General features: G+C 43.8%; 1 pseudogene; it reads right to left on the reverse strand.

Moving 5' to 3' along the window:
* Positions 1-2,528: 2,528 nt before the first annotated feature.
* LOC120987206 lies at positions 2,529-11,423 on the reverse strand (annotated as a pseudogene).
* Positions 11,424-19,330: the final 7,907 nt, after the last annotated feature.

Below are 19,330 nucleotides of genomic sequence, written 5' to 3' on the forward strand. Positions count from 1 at the left end.
AGAGGGGGTAAATACCTCCCAACCCTTCCCCCAAAATGTTTATTGTCGTATTCCCGACAACAGGGGGATTGTTGAAGGAAGTGTTATATTTAAATATATATGTATATATGCCCTGACATATATACATGTATATTGGCCCTTGACTGTGGGCCCGTCCAGGTGGGACCAGGGGATATACATGGAAATGTATGTAGGCCTCCTTGACAGGCATACATCTCTATGTATATATATATATATATATGTATGGATGGGCTTATTGTCACGTGTGGGTGTATGCATATTTGTGGATGTGCCCCAAACATCCATGATTGTGCATATACTTATAATATAACTGTATATATGTATATATATGTGTATGGATGTGCCCCAAGCATCCATACACATATAGTATAGGAACCAGACGTGCCGCCCCCCCCCCCCCTCATGCATCCCTGCAGGGGATGAGAAGGTCTCCAGATGGCTGGACAATTATGTCCAGCCTCTGGTGACCTCAAAAGGCATGGGATCAATAGAGATCCGATGCCTTTTGGTATTTAACTATCCCCAACCGTTGGGGATAGTTAACATAACAGAGAGAGGAACAAACGTCCCTCCCTCTGTTATCTGCACACCTCCGGCGCGATAATTATCGCACCGCATGGTATGCAGATGCGCTACAGGCGGAGGATCAAAGGAACCCTCCGCCTGGAAGCGCGCTCCGGGATGCGCGGGCCGGCGCGGTGACGTCATATCACCGCGCCGGCCCACGTGTTCTGGCCGGCGGCGCGCACGTGCACGTCCGGACGTGCTGCCTCGGGAGCGAGCGCCGCCAAACTTAAATAGTCAGGCGGCGCTACGCTGAGGCACTTCTGTACAGAGCCCCAGCCGGAGAGGATCATCCCTGGACGAACGAGCAACCCCTGGACAACGAGCATTATACCTAAGTACCCCTCTGATACCCCCCTATTACTCCTTATATACCCCACTACGCTCACCCTCACTGTATACCCCATTACTCTCACTCCCTATATACCCCACTATATACCCCACTACTCTCACTCCCTATATACCCCACTATATACCCCACTACTCTCACTCCCTATATACCCCACTACTCTATATACCCCACTACTCTCACTCACTATAACCCTTCCCTATATACCCCTGGTAACCTTACCCTATATACCCCTGGTAACCCTAACCCTACCCTATATACCCCTGGTACCCTACCCTATATACCCCTGGTAACCCTAACCTATATACCCCTGGTACCCTACCCCTTATTACCCCTGATAAATCCCTTCCCTGATTTACCCTAATCACCTCCCGCGGTATATTTATGCTTTATGGTTGGCTTACACTCTAGTAAGACCACCGTCAACCTTCGTCTACCCCATAGGGATAGTTTATAGTACTAGGTGGGTGGGCTGTTAATATTGAATGTGTGTATCGTATAGTTAGTTTGTGGGTGGAATTGGGACTGTGTAGTGTAGTTGAGTACTGTATATCTAGTGCTGTATTGTAAATGTATTGCGTAGTGTATTGTTAATAAATACTGTTATATTTGTATCCGTCGGTAACGTGTAGTTATTGGCGATAGTTAGTTAGTAAGGCGCATGCAGCTAGTGTAGCGATCAGTGTAAGGCATAGTGAAGGTATTGTTATTATTATATAAAGGTATAAATAGGCGGAGTTATCAATAGACGGCTCCTCCTATTTATGAATATTAAGTATCAATATTTGCATAAATATTGGTGAGTAATATTCCCCCTTTTACACTTTCCTTCCAGGCAGCTGCTCCCTGACAATTAGAAGGAACATATGCAACAGATGCTTCTACAAATTGAAGTAATGCCGTAATTAGAAGACGTGATACAAGTCGTTCAGATGCGTTTAGAGGATATCGCAGTTCATTTGATCTTCTTAGCTCTCCTGCGTCTTTCTTAGACCATGGAAAGAATGAACAGATCAAAACTTTACTTTATTTTTGTGGCAGGCATATTCCATGTATTGTAGAGCAGGGCTACACATGTTTCCATGATTAATATCACTACTTCAAACGGCCTCACTGATAATACAGTTTTATTAAAGTTGATGATAAGAATTGCAACAAGTTTCACATTGCATTTGATACATCAATGTATCTGATTCGGGGTTATTGTCATGAGAACATAGATACTTTGGAATTTGGGGTGAGTGGTGGATTGATGTTGTAAGGGTTATAAGGGAACTTTATACATTAGAGGGATGACAAAAATAAAATAATTGCTTAAAAATGATCCTTCTTTACAGCCAATTTTTGAAAGGTATTTTATTTATTTTTTTAGGAAAAATAGCTGCAAGGTAACTGGTCGGTACAGGCAACACCCGAAAATCTTTATAAATAAGCCTTAGTACAGTATGTGCAGGTCTCACAGCCACGGTAACAGAACGGTAAGACGCGGTATAACATGTAGTAAGCACTGCAGGGATCATGTCTAAGACATGTAAGACGTCCGGGGGGTCCTGAACATTGTGGACAAGGTCCGAGATGAGAGTCGACCATGTGTTCAATACTGGATGTTATTGATGGCCAGCTCCATGATGAATTCCAGCACTTGGATTAGGTAATCCTTACTGAGGAACTTTTCCTTCACAATGCGCTGATGCCACAGATGTCATCACCTTGACGAGCTGGGTTGCTGATAAGTGGATTCTAAAGTGTCTGAAAAACTGCGAGTAAAGACATTGGAAAAAAATGTCCACTTCCTCCAACGTGACCTCGTCCTTTGATTTATGAATATCATTTCGTAAAGTCTTGAAGTCCTCTTGATGGCATAAGAAATGTCCATGCAAGGTTTGACGGGCACAGAGAAAACAAGCTCTGTGGCCGACACTGATCCAGACTAGAGATGTCGTGAACATAAAATTTTCGCTTTGCGAATGGTGAACGCGAATTTCAGCGAATGTTCGCGAACGGGTGAACCGCCATAGACTTCAATAGGCAGGCAAATTTTAAAACCCACAGGGACTCTTTCTGGCCACAATAGTGATGGAAAAGTTGTTTCAAGGGACTAACACCTGGACTGTTGCATGCCAGAGGGGGATCCATGGAAAAACTTCCATGGAAAATTACGTAGTTTACGCAGAGTCGGGTTTTAATCCATAAAGGGCATAAATCACCTAACATTCCTAAATTGTTTGGAATAACGTGCTTTAAAACATCAGGTATGATGTTGTATTGATCAGGTAGTGTAAGGGTTACGCCCGCTTCACAGTGACAGACCAAACTCTGATAGACCAAACTCCCCGTTTAACGCACCACAAACAACCGCAAACAGTCCATTTGCACAACCGCAAACTCCCCATTTGCACAAGGTTGGATACCAAGCTAGCCATGTCCCGTTCCTTGTCCTCACTGACGTCATTAAAGGTCTCTTCCTCCACCCAGCCACGTACAACACCAAGGGTCTCTGAAAGGTGACAACAAGCCCCCTGGGACGCCTGCTGTGGTTGGTCTTCCACCTCCTCAAAGCCACCTTCCTCCTCTGACTCCTCTTTTTCAGACTCCTCTCTCTGCGTTGCCGCAGGTCCAGCAATCGACGACGACAAGGCTGCTTCTGATGGTGATGGTGACCACAACTCTTCCTCTTCATGCTCATCTACAGCCTGATCCAGCACTCTTCGCAGGGCACGCTCCAGAAAAAATGCATATGGGATGAGGTCGATGATGTTGTCTTGGGTTTGACTGACCAGGTTTCTCACCTCCGCAAAAGGACGCATGAGCCTACAGCCATTGTGCATGAGCGTTCAGTAACGCGGCCAAAAAATACCCAGCTCCGCAGAGGCTGTCCTCTTTTTTTTAAATTACCAGTTTAATCTCTGTTTTGTCCCCTATCAGGGGCCGGTGTATGGAATATATTTTAGGAACCGGGAGATGGAAAAAGATGGTTGGTCGGTCCTCTTACTTCCAATTTGGGGCACTGCGCGTGCGCGTGCGCGTGCAATGCACTGTGCCATCCTATATGAGTGGTGTGTTAAGTAGTACTATTCTTATCAGTTTAATCCCTGTTACGTCAGGGGACGTGTATCGAATAGATTTTAGACAACCGCAAAGAGTTGTCAATAGTTGACACACTCATGACATAAATTTTATTCCTCTATGCGTCAATCTTGGTGTAGGGATGACTGTGCTCGTGCGCACGTTTGGGAGATTGCAGGCGATGGCGGTTTTTCAAAGCCTATGGTCGTGCTGAGGTAGTTCAGTGACAGTTAAGTGACCCAGAAAACAATGATTCTGCAGTGTGGGCCCATTGTTGGCCTAGTAGGCTTTAATGATCACTTTAGATGATCACAAAGAAAATGTATGTTTTTTCTATGCAAAATTATCCAGCCGATCGCTTTTGGTCTGTTCACAATGAAGCAACGACCTTATCATCTGGGGTGTGCCAACATTGCCATAGAGGTGATCGCTTCATTGTGATATGCAAGCCCCTTCACCACAACAAGGTAACGATCAGAAAGGGGAATTGACACATGTATGTGCCTTTTTTTGTTTTGTTTTTGCAGCCACAGTGCAGCACCAGAGGCCAGAAAAATTAGGCATGTACACATGCCTGAAAAACCAGGTATTGTTGCAGCCGCTGTTTTCCAGGCAGAAAGTGCACTAAAACATTGCGGCTTGAACCCTAGTTGGTGGTGGAGAAGTCACGCAAGTCATCCGGCATGCAGAGAGTAAATACAGCAGCGTGTGGATTATTTTTAGCCCAAGGCATCTCATCAGGCGTTTTTTAGTCAAATGCATCCCCCACTGTTAGTCCCTTCGGGATCCACGCCTCATTCATCTTAATAAAGGTGAGGTACTCTAGACTTTTTTGACCTAGGCGACTTCTCTTCTCAGTGACAATACCTCCTGCTGCGCTGAAGGTCCTTTCTGACAGGACACTTGAAGCGGGGCAGGCCAGAAGTTCTATCGCAAATTGGGATAGCTCAGGCCACAGGTCAAGCCTGCACACCCAGTAGTCAAGGGGTTCATCGCTCCTCAGAGTGTCGATATCTGCAGTTAAGGTGAGGTAGTCTGCTACCTGTCGGTCGTGTCGTTCTCTAAAGGGTGGACCCTGAAGGTCTGTGGCGATGCGTAGGACTTAAAAAGCTCTGCATGTCCTCCATCAACAACACGTCTGTAAAGCGTCCTGTCCTTGCCGGCGTGGTCGTGGTAGGAGGAGGATTACTTTCACCTCTTCCCCTGTTAGATTCCCGTTGTGCTGTGACATCACCCTTATACGCTGTGTAAAGCATACTTTTTAACTTGTTTTGGAACTGCTGCATCCTTTCTGACTTCCGGTAATTCGGTAACATTTCAGCCACTTTCTGCTTATACCGGGGGTCTAGTAGCGTGGCCACCCAGTACAGGTCGTTCTCCTTCAGCCTTTTTTTTCGAGGGTCCCTCAACAGGCATGACAGCATGAAAGACCCCATTTGCACAAGGTTGGATGCCGAGCTACTCATGTCCCGTTCCTCGTCCTCACTGATCTCATTGAAGGTACGTTCTTCCCCCCAGCCACGTACAACACCACGGGTACCAGATAGGTGACAACGAGCACCCTGGGATGCCTGCTGTGGTTGGTCTTCCTCCTCCTCAAAGCCACATTCCTCCTCTGACTCCTCTTCCTCAGACTCCTCTTCCAGCGTTGCCGCAGGTCCAGCAAGCGATGCTGATAAAGCTGTTTCTGGTGGTGATGGTGACCACAACTCTTCCTCTTCACGCTCATCTACGGCCTGATCCAGCACTCTTCGCAGGGAACGCTCCAGGACGAAAACAAATGGGATGATGTCGCTGATGGTGCTTTCGGTGCGACTGACTAGGTTTGTCACCTCCTCAAAAGGATGCATGAGCCTACAGGCATTGTGCATGAGCGTCCAGTAACGTGGCAAAAAAATACCCATCTCCGCAGAGGCTGTCCTAGCACCCCGGTCATACAAATACTCATTGACGGCTTTTTCTTGTTGGAGCAGGCGGTCGAACATTAGGAGTGTTGAATTCCAACGTGTTGGGCTGTCGCAAATCAAGCGCCTCACTGGCATGTTGTTTCGCCGCTGAATATCGGAAAAGTGCGCAATGGCCGTGTAGGAACGCCTGAAATGGCCACATACCTTCCTGGCCTGCTTGAGGACGTCCTGTAAGCCTGGGTACTAATGCACAAAGCGTTGTACGATCAGATTCAACACATGTGCCATGCACGGCACATGTGTCAACTTGCCCAAATTCAATGCCGCCAACAAATTGCTTCCGTTGTCACACACAACTTTGCCGATCTCCAGTTGGTGCGGGGTCAGCCATTGATTCACCTGTGCATTCAGGGCGGACAGGAGTGCTGGTCCGGAGTATCTCTCTGCTTTCAGGCAAGTAAACCCCAAGATGGCGTGACACTGTCGTTTCCGGGATGTGGAATAGCCCCTGGGGAGCTGGGGGGGTGCAGTTGATGTGGAGCAAGACGCAGCAGCAGAAGAGAACTCAGCCGAGGAGGTTAGTGAAGAGGATGGAGTAGGAGGAGTAGAGGAGGTGGCAGCAGGCCTGCCTGCAAGTTGTGGCAGTGTCACCAACTCCTCTGCAGAGCCACGTATTCCATGCTTGGCAGTCGTCAGCATGTTTACCCAATGCGCAGTGTACATGATATACCTGCCCTGACCGTGCTTTGCAGACCAGGTATTAGTGGTCGGATGGACCCTTTCCCTAACACTGTGTGCCAGACATGCCATGACTTCCTTTTCCACAATAGAGTACAGGTTGGGGATTGCCTATTGTGAAAAAAAAATTCAGCCGGGTACCTTCCACTGCGGTGTTGAAGGCCTCAGACTCCACCAGCTTGTATGGTAAAAGCTGGCAGGCTAAGAGTTCCGACAAGCCAGCTGTCAGACGCCGGGCAAGAGGGTTACTCTGTGACATTGGTTTCTTACGCTCAAACATTTCCTTGACAGACACCTGACTGTGGACAGATGAGCAGGAACTGCTGAAGGTGAGAGGCGGAGTGGCGGAGGGTTGAGAGGGGGCAAGGAGGACAGCAGTGGTTGACATGGCTGATGATACTGGACCAGGAGGATGATGATGGCTTTGAGTTTATGTGCTGCTTGTACTCATTATGTGTTGATCCCATAGGCGTTTGTGATGTGAGATCATGTGCCTTCGCAAAGCAGTTGTACCTAGGTGGGTATCGGACTTCCCACGACTCAGTTTCTTTTGGCACAGGTTGCAAATGGCATCGCTGTTATCAGAGGCAGACACAAAAAAAATCCCACACTGCTGAGCTTTGCAATGACGGCATTCTGGTGGTGGCAACAGCATGCGTTGATTGGCGTGCTGTATGGCTGACCCCGGGTGCCGATACATGCTGTCTGACTGTGCCACTAGCTCCTTGCGACGACCTCCCCCTGCTTCCATCTCGTCTCCTCCTCCTCTCTGTCTCCCCATCTGAACTTTCCCCCTGTTCTTCTTCTCTTCAAGGGGGCACCCACGTGACATCCACGGACACATCGTCATCATCAACTGCTTCACTTGTATCTGACAACTCAGCAAAGGAAGCAGCAGCGGTTACAACATCATCATCATCACACCAAACGTCCATGTGTGTAATGCTGCCTGACTAAGATAAATCCCTGTTATCTACATCCTCTGGCAATAATGGTTGCGCATCACTTATTTCTTCCAACTGATGTGTAAATAACTCCTCTGACAGATCAAGTGAAGCGGCTGTGGTGCTAGTGTTGGTGGTGGCGGCAGGCGGGCGAGTGGTAACTTGAGAGGTGCCCGAAGCTGAGCTGGAGGAGGATAGTGCATCAAGGTTCCGAGCGGAAGCTGTAGAAGATTGGGTGTCCTGTGTTAGCCAGTCAACTATGTCCTCAGAACTTTTCGAGTTCAGGGTACGTGGCCTCTGAACACTGGGCATTATTCTAGGGCCAAAGGAAATCACAGCACCACGACGGCCCCTGCGGGTGGCCTGCCTCTGCCTGTCATTTTTTTTTAGATTAGTGGTACTATGCGTGCAAGGTACTGTGCCACCCGATATGAGTGGTGGGCAGTGGGCACAGTACAGTCTGTGGGCCTGACACACACTGGCAGGCAACTGCAATTATATTACAGAGAAAAAATTGTATTACTTCTTTATCTGCAAGGTGCTGTGCCACCAGATACTGTATGAGTGGTGGGCACTGGCAGTGGGCACAGTACACTCTGTGGGCTTGACACACACTGGCAGGCAACTGCAATTATATTACAGAGAAAAAAAGTTATTACTTTTTTATCTGCAAGCTACTGTGCCACCAGATATGAGTGGTGGGCACTGGCAGTGGGCACAGTACACTCTGTGGGCCTGACACACACTAGCAGGCAACTGCAATTATATTACAGAGAAAAATTTGTATTACTTTTTTATCTGCAAGGTACTGTGCCACCAGATATTGAGTGGTGGGCACTGGCAGTGGGCACAGTACACTCTGTGGGCCTGACACACACTGGCAGGCAACTGCAATTATATTACAGAGAAAAAATTGTATTACTTTTTTATCTGCAAGCTACTGTGCCACCAGATATGAGTGGTGGGCACTGGCAGTGGGCACAGTACACTCTGTGGGCCTGACACACACTGGCAGGCAACTACATTTATATTACAGAGAAAAAAATGTATTACTTTTTTATCTGCAAGCTACTGTGCCACCAGATATGAGTGGTGGGCACTGGCAGTGGGCACAGTACACTACACTGCGTGCAGAATTATTAGGCAAATGAGTATTTTGACCACATCATCCTCTTTATGTATGTTGTCTTACTCCAAGCTGTATAGGCTCGAAAGCCTACTACCAATTAAGCATATTAGGTGACATCAACACCCTATATTAGGTGTGCATAATTATTAGGCAACTTCCTTTCCTTTGGCAAAATGGGTCAAAAGAAGGACTTGACAGGCTCAGAAAAGTCAAAAATAGTGAGATATCTTGCAGAGGGATGCAGCACTCTTAAAATTGCAAAGCTTCTGAAGCGTGATCATCGAACAATCAAGCGTTTCATTCAAAATAGTCAACAGGGTCGCAAGAAGCGTGTGGAAAAACCAAGGCGCAAAATAACTGCCCATGAACTGAGAAAAGTCAAGCGTGCAGCTGCCAAGATGCCACTTGCCACCAGTTTGGCCATATTTCAGAGCTGCAACATCACTGGAGTGCCCAAAAGCACAAGGTGTGCAATACTCAGAGACATGGCCAAGGTAAGAAAGGCTGAAAGACGACCACCACTGAACAAGACACACAAGCTGAAACGTCAAGACTGGGCCAAGAAATATCTCAAGACTGATTTTTCTAAGGTTTTATGGACTGATGAAATGAGAGTGAGTCTTGATGGGCCAGATGGATGGGCCCGTGGCTGGATTGGTAAAGGGCAGAGAGCTCCAGTCCGACTCAGACGCCAGCAAGGTGGAGGTGGAGTACTGGTTTGGGCTGGTATCATCAAAGATGAGCTTGTGGGGCCTTTTCGGGTTGAGGATGGAGTCAAGCTCAACTCCCAGTCCTACTGCCAGTTTCTGGAAGACACCTTCTTCAAGCAGTGGTACAGGAAGAAGTCTGCATCCTTCAAGAAAAACATGATTTTCATGCAGGACAATGCTCCATCACACGCGTCCAAGTACTCCACAGCGTGGCTGGCAAGAAAGGGTATAAAAGAAGAAAATCTAATGACATGGCCTCCTTGTTCACCTGATCTGAACCCCATTGAGAACCTGTGGTCCATCATCAAATGTGAGATTTACAAGGAGGGAAAACAGTACACCTCTCTGAACAGTGTCTGGGAGGCTGTGGTTGCTGCTGCACGCAATGTTGATGGTGAACAGATCAAAACACTGACAGAATCCATGGATGGCAGGCTTTTGAGTGTCCTTGCAAAGAAAGGTGGCTATATTGGTCACTGATTTGTTTTTGTTTTGTTTTTGAATGTCAGAAATGTATATTTGTGAATGTTGAGATGTTATATTGGTTTCACTGGTAAAAATAAATAATTGAAATGGGTATATATTTGTTTTTTGTTAAGTTGCCTAATAATTATGCACAGTAATAGTCACCTGCACACACAGATATCCCCCTAAAATAGCTAAAACTAAAAACAAACTAAAAACTACTTCCAAAAATATTCAGCTTTGATATTAATGAGTTTTTTAGGTTCATTGAGAACATGGTTGTTGTTCAATAATAAAATTAATCCTCAAAAATACAACTTGCCTAATAATTCTGCACTCCCTGTATGTGGGCCTGACACACACTGGCAGGCAACTGCAATATATATAGAAAAAATAAAATAAAAAGCAGACTGATGTACCAGCCCTAAAAAGGGCTTTTTGGGGTGCTGTCAGGACGCTGTCCTTACAGCAGATCAGATGAGTCTTTGAGGACTGGAGTGGACACAGAACACTGGCCTAGCTAGCGATTTCCCTATTAATTCAGCAGCAGCAGCACTCTCCCTGCTCTCACTAACACTGCAGCTTCAGAATGAATCGAAGATGGATGCTGTCCTTGCATTTTGATAGGAGGTGGGAGGGTCTGGGAGGGAGGGTATGCTGATTGGCTGGAATGTGTCTGCTGACTGTGAGGTACAGGGTCAAAGTTTTCTCAATGCTGACGTATAGGGGGCGGACCGAACATCGCATATGTTCACCCACCGCGGCGAACGTGAACAAGCGATGTTCGCCGAGAACTGTTCGCCGGCGAATAGTTCGGGACATCTCTAATCCAGACACGTCATACCTGGTCCACATTGCTGCTAGCCACGTAAGGTCCTGAGAACTGATCACCAGATTACCGAAGCAAAAGTCAAAGTTTCTTTGGAACCACGTCCCTACGATAGCCTTGAGCGCCTCGGAACTATTATATAGGAAGAGCGGGAGGCAAATAAATATCTTAGGTAACACCTCCAATAGATCGTCCTTTTTGTACATCTCGCAGAACCAACCTGTCCACACAATCCGGTCTTCTGTGCTTGCCTTGGTGAGTGGAGGCTTGGATGAAATCTGTATGAGAACAGCCAGTGGATCTCTGTCCTATCTATTGAGTCTGGGTAAACAGAAATATGTGGCTTTTAGGTTCAGCTCTGAGCCCACTTCAATGGCAAGATCCTTCTGCTTCTCAGCAGCTATGTGGGCAGACAGGTGCTTGGAATACTCTTTCAGTCTGGTGTATGAGAAATTATACATTGGTGTCACACTGTACAGAGTCCATTGTTTCTGAAGGAGCAAAGCAGCCTGTGCAGGATAAAGAGTTTCCTACAAGGGGGTGTACTGCGGGATTTTTCTTTTAGACAAGCTTCGCATTGCAGACCGTCCACGTGCAGAGGTTAATCTTCCGGGAGGATACCTCGAGCTGTAATAATGACTGCTCCTACGTGCCGATGACCTACTTCTGTGGGTTAACACCCCATCGGTTGGTGTTTGCATATCCTTGCGATAAATGATGTTCCCGTTCACTGACTGTAAACAGAGATCTTGACAGACAAATGTATCAAACTCTACCGCCATATTTCTAGGCACCACGTCTCCAGTCGACTGACCAGCAAGATTTACCAGCATCTGTTCCAGGACATGAAGCAGTGGAATGACATTGTTCATCACGTAGTCCTGGCGACTGACAAATAACGTGGCCTCCTCAAAAGCCCTGAGTAAATGGCAGGTGTCACGCATGAGCTGCCACTGGCTGCCACTGGCTTGGATCATCAAGAAATCGTTGATGACCTTTCTCTGTTCGTATAGTCAGTCCAACATATGGAGGGTGGAATTCCAACGAGTGGAAACATCGCATATCAGCCTATGTTGGGGGATGCCGTTCTGCCGCTGCAGGTCAAGGAGGGTGCGCTTTGCTGTGTACGAGTAGCTGAAATGCATGCAAAGTTTCCTGGCCATTTTTAGGATGTCTTGCAGATGGGTGGAAGGCTTCAAAAACCAGTTGACAACCAGATTGAATATGTGTGCCATTCAGGGTGCATGACTCAGCCCTCCTTGACGCAGCGAAAACACCATGGTTCCTATTTTTAGTTGTCGCGAAGAAAGCCAGGATTCCATTTCTTGCTGAAAGTCACGGAGCAGTTCCTCCCCTCTGTGACTCAGTTCGCCCAGGCATACCAGGTGCACAACAGCGTGAGAGTGATGAGAGGGGTCGCATATGGCTTGCATACACTTCATGCCTCCAACATAATTCTTAGATCTCTACATTAAAATAATGTATTTGGTGTAAATCGAGGGGCATAGTTGTAGACATTGAATTCACAAGAGATGCAGAGCAGCACAGTTTTCTTTAAAACTAAAAATTTCATGACTGCATAATTCGGCCCATACAGTAAAAGGAGGTGTACGGTCACCCATACATTTTCCCAAAGAAAGCCTGTGTCACATAAAGAATTTCACCACTAAGTACTTCGGTCCATATCACAAAAGGATGTGTACAGTCACCCATACATTTTCCAAAAGAAAGCCTGTGTCACATAAAGAATTTCACCACTAAGTAGTTCCGTCCATACCGCAAAAGGAAGTGTACAATCACCAATCAATTTTCTCGAAGAAAGCATGTTTGAAATAAAAAAATTCACCAATGAAAGGATAATGGAATTCGGTTCATATAGAAAAAAGTCTACAATCACCCATCAATTTTCCCCCAAAAATTATGTTTCACATAAAAAATTTCACCACTTTGTAATTCAGTCCATACCGCAAAAGGAGCTGTACAATCACCCATCAATTTTCCCGAAGAAAACATGGTTGAAATAAAGAATTTCACCAATGAAAGGATAGTGGATATCGGTTCATACATAAGAAAGTCTACAATCACCCATCAATTTTTCCAAGCAAAAGCCTGTTTCACATAAAAAATTTCACCACTACGTAATTTGGTCCATACCGCAAAAAGGGCTTCACCACATATACAATAACTGCACCTCTCAACAGCAATTAGGCCCTAATTTTTTTCTACTTTTACACAACACAACAGGCTTTTCAAAAGATAAGTGCAACGCTGGACGGCGATTATATTTTTATTTTGCCACTAATAAATGGCAAACAGGGCTGTAGAATATATCACTGCACCGCACAAGGGCATTTAGGCCCTAATTTTTTTCTACTTTTACACAACACAACAGGATTTTCAACAGATAAGTGCAAAGCTGGACGGCGATTATATTTTTATTTCACCACTAATAAACAGCAAACAGGGCTGTAGAATATATCACTACACCGCTGAATGGCAATTAGGCCCTAACTTGTTTCTATTTTTACACTACACAAACGGCTTTTCAACAGATAAGTGCAATGCTGGACGGCAAATGTATTTTTCTTTCGCCACGAATACACGGCAAACAGGGCTGTAAAATATATCTGTCACGAACCGGCAGGACAGGTAGTGAATCCTCTGGACCAGAGAGGCGATGGCGCGGGTTGTACAAGAGGACCGGTTCTAAGCATTTACTGGTCTTCACCAGAGCCCGCCGCAAGGCGGGATGGATTTTCCGCGGCGGTAACTACCAGGTCGTGTCCCCTAGTAACAACTCAACCTCTCTGGCAGCTGATAAGGCGTGGTACACAGGGAGAAGGTAAGAGCGTAGTCGGACGTAGCAGCGGTCAGGGCAGGCGGCAAAGGTTCAAAGGCGAGTGGACGGTAGCAACGGGTACGGCAACAGGTAAGGCAAACTAACATCGTAGGGAACGCTTTCTCTGAGGCACAAGGCACAAAGATCTGGCAGAAGGCTGTGGGAGGAGAAGGTATAAATGGGCAGTGCACAGGTGCAGCCTAATTAAGTCAGCACTGCCTCTCACAACCTTAACCCTTAATAACCCCTTTGGACCAGGCACCAATCACTGGTGCACTGGTCCTTTGAATCTAAGAGTCCCGGCGCGCGCGCGCCCTAGAGAGCGAGGACGCACACGCCGAGATGCTGGAGTGCTGCCTGGGGGCATACGCTGTGAGCGCTCCGAGGCCAGCAGGGGACCCGGAGCGCTCAGCGTAACAATATCACTGCACCGCACAAGGGCAATTAGGCCCAATTTCTTTTCTATTTTTACACTACACAAAAGGCTTTTTAACAGATGAGTGCAACGCTGGACAGCGAATATATTTTTATTTCGCCACTAATACACGGCAAACAGGGCTGTAGAATACTGTATATCACTGCACAGATGAACGGCAATTATTCCCTAATTTTTTTCTACTTTTACATTACACAAAAGGCTTTTCAACAGATAAGCGCAACGCTGGATGGTGAATACATTTTTATTTCACCACTAATACACGGCAAAAAAGGTTTAGCATATAACTGCACCGCACAAGGGCAAATAAGATGCACTGTAGAAATATTTCCTTGTAATAAACCCTGTTAATGGCTTTATCAAACAGCACTTAAAACGCTGGAATGACAGAGTTGTATAATGGCAATTTGGATCCCCAGTCAGTGCAGCAAGGGGTAACAAGATTGTTCCTATTACTCAGTCAGTAACCTCCCCTACTGAACCCTGTTCTACATAAATGCTGTGGGATGATTCCTCCCTATCCTTTTCCTGCACTTATAAATAGTTTTTTTCACCACAATCAAGTCTTTAATAGCTGTATCAAACAGCACTTGCACCCCAATAACAAGAACGGTTTGCTGGAATGACAGAGCTGTATAATGGCAATTTGGATAGGGGAGCAGGTCACCTCCTAATGCATCCCTATACCTAGCCTAAACTCCTCACCAGGACACGGAAGAACAGGAGTCTCAAAAGGCCTAGAAGCAGGGAAAGGAAAAGACCATATGCAGCAAGAGAAACGGTAGGTAAGAAAACAAGACAACACACCTACCTGCCGCTGCCACAACGACTGGAACCCGTGAATACGTACCGGAGCCCTAACACCAAACAGGACACCATACCAGCAACTCTCACAGGTATCCAGCACACTAAATCATAACCCCACACCAAACATACAACACAAGTAAGGGAGGGAAGACATCGCTGGAGACCTTGATGTTCCACTAGGAGGCCCTCACTCTGGGAGATGGAACATGAAGACCAGGAGCATAACTCCAACACCCACCATAGCTGAAGTACCACTGACTCCTGGCCTCTAGCCACAGGTAAGATGAAGCACCTAGTGACCACGCCCAACAAGGTGGTTAACCCCTCCAGCACCGGACAGAGGAGGAAACAACTCAAAGGGGAAGTGCATAAAAAGCTACACATTGCAGCAGGCAACAACATATAAGGCAACCATGTCGCGGCACACACCACAAAGGCCATGACACTGCCCCCGCATGCTGAAACAGCAACACGTTGCCACAGGCAACAGCAAGCATGGCATAAGTGTCACAGCGCACACCAAAGGCCGTGATAAAGGGGTAACAGTATTGTTCCTATTACCCAATCTGTAACCTCCCCTACTAAACCCTGTTCTACACAAATGCTGTGGAAAAGATTCCTCCCTATCCTTTCCCTGCACTTATAAATCATTTTCACTACAATCAAGTCTTTCCTATCACTGTCCCTAGCACCTGCAGACGTCTCTCCCTGCACTTAGTACACAGGTAAATGGCAGAATCTAAGATGGCTGCCGCTATTTATAAGGCTGTGACATCACAGGGCTGGCTGGCTGCTGATTGGCTGCATGCATGGCATTATGGGTGATCCAGCCTTCCCAGAGTTCCTTTCTGCATATCCTCACACGTGCAGCAACCATTTTAGGAAAATATGTGATTCGTTACTAGTGATGAGCGGCAGGGGTCATATTCGAATTTGTGATATTTCGCAAATATTTTGTAGAATATTCGTTGAATATTCGCGAATTCGAATATTCATTATATTCTACATTCTTTTTTTTTTGTCGAAAATGGCAAGGTAATGATCGCTTATTATGCAAATATTATCAATACAGGGAAGTCATGATTCATGAATTCAGATGGAAAAAAATTACGACTATTCTAAAAAACTAATATATAGCACTATATTCAATATAGTGATATATATACGTATTTTAGAATAGTTGTCATTTTTTTCCATCTGAAGTGAACACTGATCACTTCAGATGGAAAAAATGATGACTATTCTAAAATACAAATATATGACACTATATTGAATATAGTGCTATATATTAGTTTTTTAGAATATTCGTAATTTTCTTCCATTTGAAGTGAACAGTGTTCAGTGTTCACTTCAGATGGAAAAAAAATGACGACTATTCTAAAACACAAATATATAGCACTATATTATATATAGTGCTATATATTTGATTTTTAGAATATTCGTCATTTTTTTCAATTCTGAAGTCATGATTCCTCTCTGCTTAAGTTGCTTGTGGGCCAATGACTCATTGGCCCACAAGCAACAAGCAAGGAGGAATAATGTGTTCATATGAAAAAATGACGAATATTCGATGTAACAAATATATAGCACTATAATCGAAATATTAGCAAATTCTCAAAGTGGCGATATTCGAGATAAAAATCTGATTTTCGAATATTCGCGCTCAACACTATTCGTTACCACGAAGCGCGAGGAAATTCGCATTTGGTGCGAATCAAATTTTTCCTAAAATTCGGAACGAATTCCACTTCGTCAGATTCGATTCGCTCATTTCTAGTAATATTTTTGGAACCCTTTTACTTATCCAAGCGATTCAGAGATTGTTTTCTCGTGACACATTGTACTTCATGTTAATGGTAAATATGAGACAATATGTTTTACCATTATTTATAAAAAAAAATCCAAAAGTTAACAAAAAAGATTTACTGCCTCCCTCATAAAATATTTATTAATTAACAGTCCCCATATGTCTAATTTATGTTGGCATCATTTTAATGTAATTTACATTTTTTTAGGACGCTAGAAGAATTTTTGAAGCAATTTTTGATATTTTTAAGAACATTTCCAAAGTCAACTTTTTTAAGGACCAGTTCAGTTCTGAAGTCACTTTGTGGGGCTTGCATAATAGAACTAACATATAAATGACCCCATTTTAGAAATGACACCCCTCAAACTATTCAAAATTGGTTTTAGAAATGTTGTTAACCCTTTAGGTATTACACAGGAATTAAAACAAAATAGAGAAGTGAATTTTCAAAATATCCCTTTTTTTGTAGATTTTTAATTTTAATCATTTTTTTCCTGGAACACATCAAGGGTTAACAACAAAACAAACCTCAATATTTATTACCTGATTCTCCAGTTTGCAGAAACACCCCATATGTGGTCATATACCGCTGTTTGGGCACACGGCAGGGCACAGAAGGCAAGGAGCGCCATATGGTTTTTGGAGGGCAGATTTTGCTGGAATGGTCTTTGGGCACCATGTTGCATTTGAAGAGGCCCTGAGGTAACCCCACAGTAAAAACCCTCAAAAAGTGACCACATTTTGTAAAATACACCACCCAAGGAATTTTTAAGGAGTCTAGCGAGCAATTCATTCAACAGCTGTTTCATAGAATTTTTTATACTTGGGTGTGAAAAAGAAAAGCACTTTTTTTTTTACAAGAAAATGGTGCTTTAGGCCCAAACTTTCTTTTTCAAAAAAGATAACAGGAGTATACACCCCCCCTAATCTGCTACTCACTTTCTCCTGAGTACAGTAACACCCCAATTGTGGTCGTAAACTGTTACTTGGGGATACGCCAGGGCTCAGAAGGGAGGGAGCGGCATCTGGATTTTCTAACATGGAATTTTCTATCATGGTTTTTAAGAGCAATAACTTTTTTTTTTGTTCAATTAGCTGCATGAGGGCCCATTTTGTGCAAGACAAGCTGTAGTTTTTATTGGCACCATTTTGGCATACATTTGGCTTTCTGGTTGCTTTTTATCTCATTTTTGGGAGGTGAAGTCACAGAAAAAGCTGTTTGGTGTCATTTTTCTATTTTTTTTTACACCGTTCAATTGATGGGCTAGATCATGTGATATTTTTATAGATCCAGTTATTACGGATGCAACATTACCAAATATGTCTAGTTTCTTTTTTCTTTTTACGTTCTACACAATAAATTTTTTTTTTTTTAAACAATCATGTTTTTGTGTTGCTATATTCTTAGAGCCATATTTTTTTTCATTTTTCTATAGTCTTGTCTGAGGGCTTGTTTTTTGCGGGACGAGGTGATGTTTTTATTACTACCATTTTAGGGTACATATGACTTTTTGATTGATTGCTATTATGTTTTTTGTGAGGTGAGGTGAGGTGACAAAAAAATCAGTTTTGGCATAATTTTTATTACTTTTTTTTACACTGTTTACATTATGGGGTAGATCATTTGATATTTTTGAACAGCCAATTGTGATACTAAATACGTCAATTTGTTTATAATTTTTTACATTTTACACATTAAGAGCATTTTTAGAAAAAAATAATCATGTTTTTATGATGACAATTTCGTAGAGCCATATTTTTTTATTTTTATGGCTATGATCTTGTGTGGGAGCTAATTTTTTGCGGGATGAGGTGACGTTTTTATTGCTACCATTTTGGGGTACATACGACTTTTTGATTGATTAACATCATGTTTTTTGGGAGGTAAGCTCACCAAAAAATCTGTTTTGGTGCAATGTTTATTATTTTTTCACCTGATGGGGTAGAACATATGATATTATTATTATAAAGCCGTTCGTTATGAACGTGGTGATACCAAATATGTATATTTTTATTTTTTTCTTCTATTTGTTAACATTTTCTAACCACTTCACATCCGGGCCATTTGCCCCCTTCCTAACCAGGCCTAATTTTGCTAATCTGACATATCTCACTTTATGTGGTAAAAGCTTTGGAACGCTTTTACTTATCCAAGCCATTCAGAGATTGTTTTCTCATGACACATTGTACTTCATGATAGTCATAAATTTGAGTCAATATATTTCACCTTTATTTATGAAAAAATCTCAAATTTACCCGAAAACTTTTAACATTCGCAATTTTCAAAATTTCAATCTCTCTGCTTTTAAAACATAAAATACCTCATATAATATTTATTACTTAACATTCCCCATATGTCTACTTTATGTTGCCATCATTTTGGAAATGTCATTTTATTTATTTAGGATGTTAGAAGGCTTAGAATTTTAGAAGCAATTTTTTAAACTTTTAAGAAAATTGCCAAAACACACTCTTTAGGGACCAGTTCAGGTCTGAAGTCACTTTGTGAGGCTTATATAGTGGATACCCCCATAAATGACCCCATTGTAAAAACTAGACCCCTCAAGTTACTTAAAACTGATTTTACAAACTTTGTTAACCCTTGAGGTGTTCCACAAGAATTTAATGAAAATGGAGATCAAATATTTACATTTCACTTTTTTGGCTGATTTTCCATTTTTATCCATATTTTTTCTTTAACACATCGAGGGTTAACAGC

The sequence above is a fragment of the Bufo bufo genome, chromosome 1 (genome assembly GCF_905171765.1).
Source record: "Bufo bufo chromosome 1, aBufBuf1.1, whole genome shotgun sequence".
Lineage (NCBI taxonomy): Eukaryota > Metazoa > Chordata > Amphibia > Anura > Bufonidae > Bufo > Bufo bufo.